The sequence below is a fragment of the Onychostruthus taczanowskii genome, unplaced genomic scaffold (assembly GCF_017590055.1).
Source record: "Onychostruthus taczanowskii isolate IOZ18803 unplaced genomic scaffold, ASM1759005v1 scaffold1, whole genome shotgun sequence".
NCBI lineage: Eukaryota > Metazoa > Chordata > Aves > Passeriformes > Passeridae > Onychostruthus > Onychostruthus taczanowskii.
In genome coordinates, this window is record NW_024496525.1 from 9174044 (window position 1) to 9186921 (window position 12878).

A 12878-nucleotide genomic window follows, 5' to 3' on the forward strand; every position below is an offset into this window, starting at 1 on the left:
CTGGCCCCTCGGGGCCTCCCGCGCTGCCCGCGGCCCCACGCGCCGCCCGGCTCCCATCGCCTTCCCCGCCGGCAGCGGGAGCCGCGGCGAGGCCGACGGGGGCTCTCGTTCCCTCAGCCGGCCGTGAATCCCGCCTGGCAGCCTCTCCCGCCTGACCCGCCGCCCGCTCGGCGTCCCGGCTCTGCTCTCCGGCCCCAGGGCCGGCCGCGCGCACCGGCGCGGGGGGAGCGCTGGGGGCGCGTGCCGCCGCCGGCACCTGGCGGGGCCCTGGAGCAGAGGGGCGCCCAGACTCCTCTGCCTCCGGCTGTCCTGGTCTGGTGAAAGCATCCTGCGCTTAATTAACGCAGTTCACTTAATGAGACCTTCTCTGCCTGCCCACTGGTTCCAATACACAGGACACTGTGTTCACAAAAGGGCAATAACGTGAATTCTCGTTAGCCCTTACCTGCCCAGCCTTGGTAGAGCCGGGCCCTGTGGGGGCAGAGAGGACAGAGGACGGCGGGCTGGAGCAGCCAGGACCTGCTGTCTCCTTTCCACTCCTTGTCACTGGGGAAAAGTTTATGGGGATGACCCTCAAACAAGTTGGCCTTAGAAATGAAATGACTATCGCTGTAGTGCGGCTGAGACTCTCCCATAGCAGCTTTGTTTAATGAACAAAATGACTAGCACTCCTTCAGCTAAGAATTTCCCATGTAATATGAATTCCAGGTAACAGGAAATCGAAAGGTTAAAAGGTAGACTCCTTACATCATGTCATATTCTGAATGACTAAAAGTGACTTGAGCGTGTGAAACAGCTTTGAAGTAATTGAATTCCAAAAATGGTTAATTCCTCTGCATTCCCTGGCCTTTGTATGCTTGGCATGTGTTCCCATGGAAAGTGGCGTGTCAGTGAACGAGAAGGACCTAGTCAGGCAATTGCGTGTGTGGTGAGGGAGAATTGGAGTGAGCAGTGACTGAGTTGGACTCTGAACTGTGTAAAATGCATCACACAGTTGTGCTGGCTAATGTATGAGGAGGAATTACTGCACTACGGATTATCCCAGGAAATGCTCTGGGAAATTCTTGACCCAAAGAATGACATAGCTTCAGAATTGTGTATATTAGGGCAAAGCCAAAATTATTGTCTGCCCTTTTAACTTAGAAGATAGAGTATACCATCTGAAGTAGGCCTCTTTACTGTACAGTGATTCATAGAAGTATAAAGTATAAAACCTTAACTGTTTCAAGATAAAGAACAGAGAAAAGAGAAATGATGGTGATGATGAGAGCTGTGCCAGTAAAAAACCCTAAAAGATCAGCAAGAGCAAAGATACATGGACTGCTCTAACCTGGATAGTTTTAACATTTTATGCTAGTTGAGATAATTTTTCTCCCTTCTTGCAATCAGTATTCTCAGAATAAAGCTGAAGAGCACAGTGAATGCAGTATCATGTATCATATCACAGAGTATTTAACTTCTGTAAGTGTAATGGTACAAAAAAGAACAGCTTATCTGTTAACTGTTTGCTGGATAAGGAATTGGTTGGATGGTCACATCCAGTGGGTGGTGGTTAAGGGCTCCGAGTCCTGATGGACATGAGTCCCTCAGGGGTCTGTACTGGGACCAGTTCTATTCAGTGTCTTTCTCAGTTACATAGGTGAAGGGATCATCAAGTTTGCAGATGACACCAAGCTGAGTGGTGGAGTTGGCACACCTGAAAAATGCAATACCATCCAGATGGACTGGGACAAGCTCAGGAACCAGTCCATGGAAATCTCTTGAGATTTAACAAGGCCAAGTGCAGGGTGCTGCACCCAGGTCAGGCAACCCCCAGTATCAGCACAGGGGTGCTGGTGGCTGAGGGGCTGGACACGACCCAGCCATGGGCACTCCCAGCCCAGAGAGCCAAACGTGTCCTGGGCTGCATCCAGAGCAGCGTGGGCAGCAGGGGAGGGAGGGGATTCTGCCCCTCTGCTCTGCTCTGCTGAGAGCCCACTGCAGGGCTGCATCAGCTCTGGGCTGCCAGCACAGGAAGGACACGGACCTGCTGGAATGAGTCCAGAGGAGGGCTGATTAGAGGGCTGGAACACCTCTCCTGCAAGGAAAGGCTTAAATAATTGGGATTGTTCAGCCTGTAGAAGGCTGTGGTTTGACTTTATTGTGGCCTTTCACTACCTGAAGAGAGCCTACAAGAGAGCTGGAGAGGAACTTTTTACAAGGACATGTAGGGGCAGGAAAAGGGGTAATGCCTTCACACTGGAACAGAGTAGATACTAGGATGAAATTCTTTATTCCATCTCTGTAAGGCCAGGCTGGATGGGGCTCTGAGCAACTCAGTCTAGCAGGAGGTGTACCTGCCCATGATAGAGGGAAAGTAAAGCAATGCTTGAGTGTTTTGCCCACCACAATTTCTCCCTCTGAGGGCAATCCAGTCCCTGGAAATTGATGTGAGATGGTGTTGAATAACATTAGGGCCTGACCACTCCCCCCTTCTGGCTACTGTAAAGAATTAACCCTGTCCTGGCTGAAACTAGGACAGTGGCTAAAGTCAGATGAGAAGGATCTCGCCATTTATGACTTTCTGTGGGCTGCCCTCTGTTGATGTTTATTGTCCTGACAGTAAGGAAGCTCATGGTTGCCTACCAAGGGGAGATAGATACTTGCTGGAGGAGTGTGGATTTCAATGCAGGACATAACACTTCCCCCTGGGGTAGAATCCAGGACATTGCTCTTTGGCAAATCTGTGCCATGTCTGTGAAAGGGTCATTCTACATAATTTGGAGTAAAAAAGTACTTTGGTGTGTATGTTCTTGACAAGAATACCTTGCTTATTGTTCTTTTTTTTTGTTCCAGGCATAATCTGTGTGCTAATCACAGCTGTAATCTGCCTGCATGCACAAAGCAGATAGGGTATTTTTTGTTTTTGAAGATCTTCCATCAAAATTAGACCTTCTCCCATACCAAAAAAAGTGTGGGGAATTGCAGTGTCTGATTAACGGATAGCTAACTCATTGAGCTGAGCCCTTACCCCTTAAAAAAACAGAAGTGTTTTAATTTCTTCTAAACTGTAGTGGGTGCGCAGCACATTTGTTTACTAACAGTCAGATTTTGGGGTTTGCAAAATGTACTACAATTTAAAGAGAAGAATATACTTTAAAGGGATTGAACAAGTGATAAAATTTTCTTGCAGAGTTGCATATAGTTTTGTATCAGTGTAAGGCCAGTAGCACTTTTTTCATCAGAAAAAGTGAAGTCATTCAGTAATTTTTAAGCCTTTTCCCCCCCTAGAAGTAGAAAGCATTTCTTTTAAAGAAGTATTTAGAATTTGCATCATGAACCAAAAAATACTCCTGAACTCTATTCCTGAAACTAAAACCAAGTTGGTTTCTTTTGTCTGTGAAGGCATAAAGAGGAAAACCCTAGTATTCTAGTGTCAAAAGGCTTTTTCATGTACTTCCTTTGTAAGTAGCAGATGAGAAGTAACTGTAGATATAGGCATGTAGTCTCTGCCTCAGTGAAGTATTTCTAGTCAGTGAACCATTAGAGCATGTATTCAAATTCAAGCACATGGTAGAGTTTCCTTGGTTTTCATTAGAATTCTTGTGGACATACTTGTGGACCTGCGTTTTCAGATGTTTTATTCAGCAGAGGTGACCATAAGTACATGTTTGTACATTTATATACTGGGACCTTTGATCCTCTGAATTGAAAGAGAGCTGTTCATTTACATCCGTTAGCAATCAGTGTCCCAGTGTGTTTTTGTGAGTTGTAAACAGGCAGCTGCAGAGCTTATATTCCTTACAACATAATCACAGATAAAGTGAAAAAGAGATTTAACTTTTTGTTACCTATCAGAGCATCTCCTGTCTCCATTAACTTCATATGACACAATCAGGCAGGATTGATTATGTGCAAGACAGAACATACACGTTTCGCTACAACATGAAACCTCACTTGAGCAAAATACCATATCATATACAAATCTACCCTCTTCTTTCCTTCTTTTAATTAGGCAGAAGCAATCAATTATTTGCAGATCCAATAGAACACTCTTAAAAATGCTGTTAATTACTTAATATTGCATAATATCTTCTAATCATCAGGAAAAAAAGGCATTGAAAGATCTGTGCAATACATAGCTGGGTGTTGCTGGCAGTCATGTGGTAGAAAAAACAAATAACTTGTATATTAAAAAAGTACTGTTCTGTCATTACACAACTTGAAAGATATGTGTTTAAAATAACTAAGAGAATTGATGAATAAACAGTCATGTGCTCATGAGAGGGAAGATTAACTTTGTGCTAGGAAATGGTGTGCCTGGAGTTTCTTAAAGGCCAGTTGCTTAAAATGGAGTGTCTAGAAGGGACAGAGAAATACAAAATAGAAAGCCTGGTTGGTAATTTCCAATGTCCTCTCTGTGTTATCTAAATATGTGTAGTTCTCTGCTTTTTTTCTACTTGCACAAAAACTGTTAGTGCAATCTATCTATATTACAGTCTGTCTTAGGAACTTGGTCTAGAGTTAACAAAATTTAGACAAAGGATGAACTTCACAACTGAGCTGTAAAATAAATACTGGCATTTGGTCATTCCCTTATTCTGCACAAGTTTCTGCGCAGTTGGATGCAGCAGCACATTAGGAAGAACACAGACTGGAAAAGATTCCATTTCATGTTGAAGAAGGAGACTGAATAACAAAATTGCCTGGTATAGTTATTTTCAGGCTTTTATTGCAAACAATGCCTTGGGGGCAGGGAAGTAAGATGTCTTGCCAAGAGATTATTTTGAGCAAATAAAATGATCTATGAAATTTATGACTAAGACTCCTTGACACGCCCCAGCTGAAACTCCCAAGCAGTCTGCTCCTTAGTGGAACTGCAAGCCACATAATGTATATACATGAGGTGAAAAGTGCATAGAAAGTATGGGTACATATTATGTCTAGCCTTTTCTTTATCCCAGAGGTCATAATTGCTGTGTTGAATACTGCAAAGCCTTTCCCATTCCTGTAGATTTCAGACACATCATTAGGCCTGTTGACCTGCTTACACAAAGTCAAAAATTCTACAGAATCAGGTTCTTACATGGCTTTATTGGAAGTTATCCTGATTTTGTCTGGGATAGAGTTAATTTTCTTCCTATTAGCAGTACAGTGCTGTGTTTTGGAATTAGGATGAGAATAATGTTGATAACACACTGCTGTTTTAATTGTTGCTAGGTAAATTATATTGAGCCAAGGACTTTTCAGCTTCTCACCCCACTCTACCAGTGAGTAGTCTGGGGGGCATGAGAAGCTGGAAAGGGATACAGCCAGGACAGCTGCCACTCACTGGCCAGGGGAATGTTCCATACTATGTGGTGTCATGCTTTATGGTAAAATTGGGGAATTGGCTTGGGAATGGTGTCTCACTGTGTGGGAACTGGCTGGGCATTGGTCAGTGAGTGGTAAGCAATTACATTGGGCATCATTGTGTATTTTAATTCTTATAAAAGTAATAACAAATATCAGTATTGTTGCTATTATTTCTCCTTTCTTTTTCTGTCCTTTTAGTCTTTATCTTAACCCATAATTTTATTTGTTTTTCTTCTGCTTCTCTACCCCATCCCACTGATGAGGGGAGTGAGTGTTGTGTGGTGTTAAGGTGCCTGCTGGGTTAATCCATGACAGAAATACAGCCTGCTGTGACTCATGCTTTCTAAATTCAAATCACATATAGCATTATATCTATATCAATTACAGTTGTCTCTCAAATTGTGTCACTTTAATTACTTTAACTGTTGGGAATGGGAGGAAATTTTGAGAAAGTTGTCGTAGCAGTTTGCTTGATACTGTAGCATTACCAAGTTGCACAGCACGTGGAGTAGAGTAAGCGGTTCTGGACAGAGTCATGCAGGACTGAAGAAGTCTGATGTGTAGCACATACTTCCCTCTTTCCCCTGAAAGTATAAAACTAATATTTTCCACTATCCAGACACCTTGACATTGTCTGAAATACAACCTCTTATAATATCTGAAATAGGACAGTCTGACAGCTCCAGTAACATTAGAGACATCAAATAATTTGATCCTTACTGAGAAATAATTCTTATGGCCCTTTTGAGGCTTTGGACTTGACCTGCAAAATAGAATGAAAGCACAAGCAGTGCTCTGCAACAGTTCAGTCTAGGCATACTTTCACTCAATATTAGGAAGTTCTGTAGGAAATTACTCAGGGACACATGGGCCTTGAAGTAGCCTGTACAGCCTTCTTTTAGTTTACTTACTTTATTAGCAAGCACTTTAACCTAACAAACACATTAGTGAAAATAGTTCCCAGGAACTGAGAATGTATACATAAAAATTACTTTGTCTATGGTCTGAATGGGGTAGATTTTTTTTAGCCAAATTTTGTAAGGAGATTAGACATCTGTGATTATGCTCTGTTTCTGTTTGGATATGTCTGTGTGACAAATTACTTTCTTCCTACCCCCCAGATAACTTTAAAACTGTTTTCAAGTACAGTCAAACAAATTCGCAGAGGAGCAGCATTTTAAAGGAAGTTCTACCAGGTCTTATGAAAATTGGCATCTGAGTAAAGAAAGACAATCAAAATTGGGATGCCACTCGGAGGGATCTTGACAAACTTGGAAGGTTGACCTATGCAACCCTCGTGAAGTTCAACAAGGCCAGGTGCAAGGTCCTGCACCAGTTTTAGTGCAATCCCAAGCATGAATGCAGGTTGGGGAGAGGACAGATTGAAAGTAATCCTGAGGAGAAGGGCTTGGGGGGTGTTGATGGTTGAGAAGCTCAGCATGACCCAGCAATGTGCGCTTGCAGCCCAGAGAGCCAATCACATCCTGGGCTGCATCAAAAGAAACATGGTCAGCAGGTTGAGGGAGGAGTTTCTTCATCTCTGCTCTGCCCTTGTGAGACCCCACAAAAGTACTGCACCCAGCTCTGGGACTTCCAGCATAAGTAGTTTGTGGACATGCTGGAGGAAGCCCAGAGATGGGTCATGAAGATGATGTGAGGGCCGGAGCACCTCTCCTATGTAAACAGGCTGAGAGTTGAAATGTTTGTCCTGAAGAAGAGAAGGCTCCAAGGAGACCTCATAACAACTTCCAGTACTTAAAGAGAGCTTAGATGCTCAAGTACAGCAGACTATTTCAATTGCCCAACCTGTTTTTGTAAATCTTTTGTTCAATTTAGTTCCACAGCTTCCCCCTACAGCTTGCTTACGCCTCTCTTCTTGCAGAGTTGCTTTCGCAGTACAGTTTTCTGTATTGGAAATGACTCTGATTTCTTCTTGTCCTTCCTTCAGGAGGCATAGAGATTGGTTGCTGTCCCCTTACAAGCAGTCTTGTTCACATGGAAGCCTCCTATCATGTCTTTCCTCAGTCTTCTAGACTAAACAAAGCCAATTTCTTTAATCTCTCTTCATAGTTCATATTTTCTGAACCTCTTCATCTCCACTTTGGACTTTTTCCAGCTTTTCTTTAGCTTTTTTGAAAAACATGGTTATAAAAACTCTTATGCAATGCAAGTCTCCATCTAAAGCCCTAATAAGACTTAGGGAAAAAATGTAGTCTCTTATGTATCGAATATTTCTGGTAGCATGTATTGGCATGACAGTGGTCTCCTCTTTCTTTCCTTAGATTTTAGTTTTGCAGTGTAATAGCATTAATTTTTATGCTGCCTGCAGTTTAATACAAGCCTCCATTCCTGTCAATGTATTTTGTTGTCTTTGCATTGTGTTTAACTTCTTGTTCATATATACAGGAGCTGGTCTTCACTGTGATGAATTTCAACTTAGTTTTTTATATACAAGACTGTTTATAAGGTAGAGCATTTTGTATCTGAACATGGTTTAAGCCAAGTTTGCTAAGGTAAGTGAAGACCAAGAATCTGATATAACTGCACAGAGCAAGCCAGCAAGTCTTGGAGGTTACTGTCAGTATTAGAGCATTTATTACAGAAGTACTTAAGAATATTCTTTAAATATTTGTAGACTTATATTATTCAGTTGTGGGGCTGGAAAACAGAGGCATGAAGGAAGGCCTTGACAATAAGATTTTTAAAAACTGCCAGTCCAAAATTGGTGTCCCTGCAGAACAGCCTTGGATGTATTGGCCAAATGTAAACTATTTGCTTCCTAAGAATGTCTGATTTCCTGCAATAGTAAAGGCGTCCAAACTCGAAGGCCATTTGGAAAATTTCGTCCAAAGGAACCTATCTGAAAACATCAAGCCGAGGCATAAACAAGGCATAAGCTGGAATGTAATTTGAGTTTCTCTATCTAGGAGTACATACTATCTTATGTCTTGGCAACAGGTCTGAAGTAAAATATACAGCCTTGCAGCTATGCTTAGCTCCGGCACAGCACTAACCGGCAGCCTCTCTGTACCACAGCTGTGCATGTCTAGCTGGCTCAGTCCGTGGGTAGAGTTAATGCAAGGCTATCTCCATTGTTCATTTAGACAAACACTGAATCTTTGTTCTCAGTCTTTTCCTCAACAGGTAGACAAAGCACTGTACTGCCTCACATTGGCGGCCTAACATTTTTTGTTGATAAAATTAAAGATTTGAGCATACCAGCTGCAATTTTCTCTCAGAAATTTTTAACTACCTGTAGTTTCCCAGTGCAGAGTGGTGCCAAATGTACTTATTAAAAGTATAATTCATCAATGCAGAATCTCCTTTAGATTGCTAACTGCTGTATGCAATTGTGCACATCCAATATCTTTGCCCACATTCTCAGGCATGTACTGATTTAAATGATACCATTCTTAATCCAAAGTACCTGTGCTTTCTGGACACTGTGGATTCTATCTTTCTGCTTTTCTCTTTCATCGCTAAATTACTGATTGAGAAACAACACTCCAACTTTACACAGTTTATCTCTGAGAAACTGTGAATTTCAGTGTATGTATTCTCCTCTTATGGCTCTTCCTACAAACATGCTCCATATGCTAAAGAGACCTAAAAAAACAAGCGCTGGCTTTGTAGCTCTGAACAATTACTTTATCACACTGAAGACAGGATAGTATTCAACATACAGGTGCAAGAAAACTGAAACTGCTAGAACATATTTCAGATTATGAGCAATAGCCACAAGCCAGGAAAAAGTACAGCCTCCAATTCGCTTGTAGAAACATAAGTGGGTAAAGTATATGCATTTTGCATTTAATAATGTATACATCCTCAGAGAGAGAAACAGTATTTCTGCTTTTAGATAAAAATAGACAAAAAATCAGGAAGATATTTTGTTTCTGGAGTTCATAACTCTGCATGTAGCTTTACAGTTAGCTAGAAACTTGCTCTTGTGTTTCTGAATAAATCCCTCTATGTTGCTTTGTGTTTGAGGTTTTATTTCTGAGCCAGTGATACCCCACACAAAATAGCCGTTCTACGAACAAGTAGGAAGACATTTTTAATAGAGCTTTCAGGAGTTAGAAACTAAAAAGGCAGTGGAATGTGGTATGTGGATTGGCATGAAAAAGTAGGCAACTTCCTTTTTTTTTTTCTTGGAAGGTGTTATTTGAGGTCAGGTAGCCCATGTAGGCTGAAGGGGAAAAAAGAAAAAAAAAGGCTAAATCCAATCCCCATTGCCTATAATACGATAAGGAATGGGGTGTTGGTGGAGAAATTTTCCATGCAGTGCAGGTCGTGATTTTGGAGACAAGCATCTAAATATATGAACTTAAACTGAAAACAGGACATCCTGCATGGTTTTCTGCACCCCAACATGCCTGACCATAAGGTTGTGAGAGAGGTTAGCTTTAACAGATTGGAATGTGCCAGTAGTCAGAGGTTGCTGTCCCAGTTATGACCATGATTTTGGGACCTAGCCCTGAATGAGCTAGCCGCTGTTGACTGCATTATGATCCACATATTTTTCATGTGTAGTAGATTGTCAGTCAAAACACTCTGGTTCTTCTTTAAGAACATTCTCAGTAAGGGGAATATTGGTAGCCATATCATGTTTTGATGGAGAGGAAACACGAGTTTTCTTCATTCAAAAGAGACATTCTGTGTCTTGAACTTCTTCATATATAAACTATATACTAATAATATTAGCATATTATTAGGTTAAAGAGGACTGTATAACTGAATACATAAAAACAAAATGCAGAAAGTACATATATAAAGGTTATGGGGTTTTTACTTGGCATATCAATTCTAACCACCAAAGAGAAATTCTGACAGGGTTTATAATACATGCATTGATATGTTTATGGAGGGAATGCTAGCTGATGTATGGTAATCCAACTGCTTTTAGAATTTGTTGGCTTATTTCTTTCTCCTGTAAATGATGCTTTAAGGACACTAGTTTGTAGTTGTTTCATCATGCAAGGATGTTAGCGACACCACGAGTATCTTCATTTATTTCCTTTTTATAGCTAAAGCAATTTTATAATTGCAAAACTCCTTTTTAATTACCATTGTTATTTCAACAGTTGGAAGCTCACCCTGTTGTGGAATGTTGGTTTTGTTCTTGATTCTTTGCCTTCCCAGCTTGTATAATTCTGCATAAGCAATTATTAAAACATAAACTTGTCTAGCAACAAAACAACCACAGAGGCTTCAACATAAAGATGGGTAACTGTAGAGTCAAGTAGGAAGTGAAAAAATTGAACCTGGAAGGGAAAAAGGAAAGGAAGAGAACATTTATAAGTACACTTGGTGGGAGTACAAAGGATGAACAGCCTTCCTATTTGGCCCTTGTTCTTCACTTGCTTTGGTTGCCCTGTAGAAGCCAAATCAATTTTTCATTCCTCAGATCACCCATCAATGAGGTCCACAGCACAAATGGTAGGATAGCTATGAAATAAATACAGCATATCAAAGGTACAATACTGTTATGAATTTAGAGCATTAAAAAAAATTATATCTCTGTCAAATACATTGCTTAGATAGATTCCACCAGACTTTAATTTATCCATTTCAGTCAGAAGCCAGCAGGAAATAGGAGGTAATGTGTTGTACTAGTTCACTAGAAAAGTGCTTCAAAAATAATTTGAGGAAATGCACAAGGAAAATGTAGTGATTTTTTCCTGACAGATAGGTTTTGCCCTTCTGTTAAAGCTATACTGTTACTCTTTTCTGGTCCATTCATGCCTGCAGTCCTAGACTCAATTTATTGAAACCATGAAGAAATACATGTTTTGTCAGGATTTGCAACCAAACAGAATACATTCCCAAGAGTTACAAAGAGGTTTCACATCTAAAATGTTCAAATAATTCTCCAGTCATAAGAATGCATAACCAAAATACCGTAAAGGCCATTTTACTAAAGGAAAAAATCAAAACTGAAGTTTTATGTAGTGGAGATTCTTCACAGTGGTGAGAGTTGGCACATGCAGTGGTATTAGGAAAGGAAAATAAGCGTGGACAGTATAAAGAATTTAGAATGACTGGGCTTTTAATTTTGTTTGTAATTTCAAAGATTAGCTAATCTTCACACAGAGAGGGAAAGAAAAGACATAGTTTTTTCATTAAATTATTTTGGGAAAAACAACTACTTTAAACTTGCTTCCTTTCTGTTCCTGAGTACAAATAAATGCCTGGCTGTATAGGTAGTCTGGGAATGGTACAAGTACAGCATGTGCTTACAGGGTGTGCATGGTAAAAATGCACTTTATGAACTGTCTGTAGGCACGGTATTAATTTAATGAATACTGTCAGCTAGAGTGTTAAGTGCAGTCTGCTTACCGAAACATTTGGAATCTGCGCTGCTGAGAATGTGACCTAAAAATGTTGCCTTTAAACTTTTATATAACCTCATCTTGACCTGGCTGCATTTCAGCTGAAGTTTTCAACAGTCAGTAACTTACACTGTTTCATGTGAGCAGCAGGGAAGACTTCAGACTGAGGGACAGCAAGTTGAGAAATTAATTGTCTAAAAAAGGGAGGAGGAAAATGATGGAATGAGGAAAACATGAGAACAGAATTGCTGTGAAACTTGGTGATGATGACAATAAGATTATTCTTATTGTTTGGTTTTACCCTGTGCCCCATAAAACTTTAATCCAGTCATGTGGGGAAAGGAAAGTAGATTACTGTACAAATTATTCATGCAAAAGAACATACACTAGAACACACTTTTTTAGCAAAAGTTTTTGGGATCAGCACTCAGGATGAGCAGAATAGGAACAAATATTTGGTTTGTAAAAGACCTCAGAAAGAAATACTAAATAATTCTCTTGAGATGGGAGGAGAATCACTGTTAGAATGAGTGTGTCATATCATCTGAAGAGTAGTGGTTACTTGTGTGTTGCAATGTCCAGAAAAATGAACAGTTGCTCTGTTGCTGGAGAACAATACTGGTAATTTTTCCTCTGATGGTGGTCTTCTAAAATTTTTTTTCTCCTGTCTGGTTTAGAATATGGTACCGTCTCTGATAATTTGTTTGAGGGGTAAATGTATCTGCAAAGATCAAGACTCTGCAGTCATATGAAATCATTAACAGGTTTTTTCTACAAAAACGCTCAACCAACCCAGATTTTCATTTTGGCACAAATTCAGTCATTAATTGGGTTTTGTTGCCGTTAGTAAATTGAGCAAGATAGTATTATGCTTTTTGAGGCAGGGTTATTGTTCCAAATAAAAGTCTGTTTTGAAGTTCTATTTGGGTCAGAAGTTGGTAACCATTCAAAGGAGATGGGAACACATAAAATGAGGAAAGATTGAAGAGTAAAAATCTCTAAAATTATTGAAGCATCTTAGGATGACAAGGGGTTTGTCTAAGAGAAACTTTCTCTAACTTTTTCATCTGTACCTTTTGGTAAAAGAAGACTTCAAACATTGGTCAACCTCAGTTTTTTTGGGGGCATTTTGCTGTAGCATTGATGGTCTAATGTGATTTACAGCTGTAATCCAGTGACTTTCAAAAGCATAGAGAAACTAAAAGTTAACAT